Raw genomic sequence first — 3243 nt, 5'->3', positions numbered from 1 at the left:
TCTTCAGCCCTAGAGTCCAGGCGCTCGCACGCCAGGCGCAGCCTGCTCACTTATAAAGGACCACAGGGATGCTCTGCGCACGCGCAGCTCCTGGCCTCCATCTGCGTTGGGAGGGGGGCTGCCCTGCCTGAGATTCCTTTCACGTTTGTCCGGACACAGTCCAGGGGCTGGCTACACCTAACTCCGCCCCCACTCTCTTTGCGCTCTTAGGAATCCCATTAAATGGCTCCAGTATGCCTCGTGAGGCTGCCTGCTCCAATTTACAGGTGGGGAAACTGAGCCTCATGGATGTAAAAGTGTTTGCCAAGGTCACGCAGAAGGAAGGGCAGAGTAGGGTTCAAGTCTGACTCTCCAAGGTTCCAAAGACAGTTTAACCAATCCTAGAACAGAAATGGCTCGGAGGAGCCACTGGGTCACACAGCTGCCGAGTCACCAGAGAGCCTGTGAGACAACAGCAGTAAATACGTTTGCTGCCAAGCTCCAGGCCCCGAGTTCAATCCCTGTGACCTACAAGGTAGAAGAAGAGAAGTGACTCCTGGGATTTGTCCTCTGACCTCCACAACCCCACATCAAATAAATAACTGTGATAAACAACGTTAACTCATCAGGGATCGAGCCTGGATGTGCTAACTGCTCCAGCAGCTCAGTCTTGTTCATGTCACTCATTCACTCATTCATTCATTCACTCATCCACCTTGCCCTATCATTGTTTAATGGTGCACACCAGGGTCACGTGTTCACAACACTCCTGCTTTGGGCAGGAGTGTATGCGTTCTTTAAAAGCCAAGATCTTGCGCTTGCCTAGCAAGTGCAAGGCCCTGGGTTCGATCCCCAGCTCTGAAAAAAAAAAAAGAAAAAGAAAAAAAAAAGCCAAGATCTTAGGGGTTGGGGATTTAGCTCAGTGGTAGAGCGCTTGCCTAGCAAGTGCAAGGCCCTGGGTTCGGTCCCCAGCTCCGGAAAAAAAAAAAAGCCAAGATCTTAGGGGCTGGGATGTGGTAGGTAGGGTGCTTGGTTGGCATGCTGGAAACCTTGCGTTTGATCTCCAGCACCTCATAAACCAGGCATGTAGTGCAGGCCTGCAATCCCAGCGCTCAGGAGGGTGAAGCAGAGGACCAGGAGTTTAAGGTTCATCCCCAGGTACATACTATATTGGAGACCAGCCTGGGCTACATGCGACCCTCGAAAGCAGTCCTGTGGGGAGGAGACCTCAAGAGATGGCTCAGTGGATGAAGTGCTTGCCTCTCTAACATGAGGACCTGAGTCCCCCAACACCCACAGAATTGGTGTATAGTGACATTCCTATAACTTCAGTGGGGACAGAGACAGGTGAAGGAAGCCCTGTGTCTTTTTAAAAAGCTTTTTATTGGTTCTTTGGGAATTTCACACTATGCACCCCAATCCCACCCATCTCCCTGTCTCCCCATATTTGCTTCCTCCTTCCTTCCCCCAACAGAGAAAACAATCTCATAATGGAAGCTGCAGTTTGCCACAGTGTGTCCCATAGCACACCTTTTGTCCACACTTCTATGCTTGCTAATGTTCACTGCAGTGACTCATTGCTCTGGTTTGAAGCCTCTGGCTGCTTCCTCCTCCTCCTCCTCCTCCTCCTCCTCCTCCTCCTCCTCCTCCTCTTCCTCCTCCTCCTCCTCCTCCTTTTTTTCTTTTTTTCGGAGCTGGGGACCGAACCCAGGGCCTTGCGCTTGCTAGGCAAGCGCTCTACCACTGAGCTAAATCCCCAACCCCCTTCTTCTTCTTCTTCTTCTTCTTCTTCTTCTTCTTCTTCTTCTTCTTCTTCTTCTTCTTCTTCTTCTTCTTTTTTTTTTGGTTCTTTTTTTCAGAGCTGGGGACCGAACCCAGGGCCTTGCGCTTCCTAGGTAAGGGCTCTGCCACTGAGCTAAATCCCCAGCCCCTTCTTCTTCTTCTTCTTCTTCTTCTTCTTCTTCTTCTTCTTCTTCTTCTTCTTCTTCTTCTTCTTCTTCTTCTTCTTCTTCTTCTTCTTCTTCTTCCTCTTCCTCTTCTTCTTCTTCTTCAGATTTATTTATTGTATGTATATGAATACACTGTAGCAGTCCTCAAAAACACCAGAAGAGGGCATCAGATCCCATTACAGATGGTTGTGAGCCACCATGTGGTTGGTGGAATTTGAACTCAGGACCTCTGGAAGGGCATTCAGTGCTCTTACCTACTGAGCCATCTCTCCAGCTGGCCTCTGGTTTCTTACTCCATTAATACTGCATCCTTGCCAGGACTCCTCTTGGACTCCCTGTTGTTGCTCTGTGACATGGAGATCCTGTAGTTTTGGATCTGTAGGCTCAGCCCCTTCATGCACTCCAGCAGGCCATTGATGGGGTGGGTGTTGGTGTGGGCCCATTCAAAGCCTTGGATCTGGACCCGAGAGGCATCTAAACTGGTCAACCCATCAGTTCTCCAGCTCTTATACCCTCAGGGCCTGCCTTGCTCCCCAACCAAGGCCAGCTCTCCCATGATGCCCAAGTGAGGAGCGGGGCTACTTCTGCACACCCTTCAGACATTAGCATGCCTGGGCAGTGACCCTGACCAGGGACATCTACCTCAACTTTGGTAGTAACAGATCCATGGACTCAGACATGTCCCTACATCAGGCTATTCCCCACCACCCTCCATCTCCAGTTCTGCCTCTCTTTTGTGCCCATATCCTTCTGTTTTTCTTTCTCTCCCATTTCTCTACCACTTACTGGACATAGTGGTGCCCAGGGTCTGGGGTCTCAGTAGTAGTCTTAGGAGTGCTATGCCCTGCTTGAGCATTATGGTGCTGATCAGGGGTCATCTTGGGCTTGATCTGCCCCTCCAGTCCTACACAGTGCTGGGATTGTAGTCATCTCAGGCTCGCTCTTTTCAGGGACTTTTTTCAGATGTTCACAAGTCAGAACAGAATACTGAGCATAGTCTCTCTCTGTTTTCTGACACATACTAACAACACGTATGTGGCACAGCAGCCACACCTGCACACCTCTGCAGGGCCCAGAGGTCCAGAGCTCTGTGTCTTGCTAGCCAACATGACGAACATGTCTCAAATGGTTGGAGAAACAAATCGGTTGGAAAGAAACACTCCATGTTGTCTCTGACCTCCCCAGCCACATATACACACAAGAATATGTGCTCTTTTCCACAGATTTTACCCTGATAAGGGCACATGCAGGTGGAATCAGCATTCTGTAGGCTGAGGCAGGGGGTCATGAGTTCAGGTTCAGCCTGAACTACAAA

The 3243-nt window shown here is 50.1% G+C and overlaps 1 non-coding gene across 1 annotated transcript; it reads right to left on the bottom strand.

Annotated features, from left to right (window-relative positions):
* Positions 1–2870: 2870 nt before the first annotated feature.
* On the bottom strand, positions 2871–3005 carry LOC120097624 (small nucleolar RNA SNORA17). Its single transcript, XR_015640571.1, has one exon. It is a non-coding gene; the product is annotated as a small nucleolar RNA SNORA17 (small nucleolar RNA).
* Between the last annotated feature and the right edge of the window lie 238 nt (positions 3006–3243).

Source organism: Rattus norvegicus, chromosome 16, assembly GCF_021556685.1.
Source record: "Rattus norvegicus strain SHRSP/BbbUtx chromosome 16, alternate assembly SHRSP_T2T, whole genome shotgun sequence".
NCBI lineage: Eukaryota > Metazoa > Chordata > Mammalia > Rodentia > Muridae > Rattus > Rattus norvegicus.
This window is presented reverse-complemented; position numbering and strand designations above follow the sequence as displayed.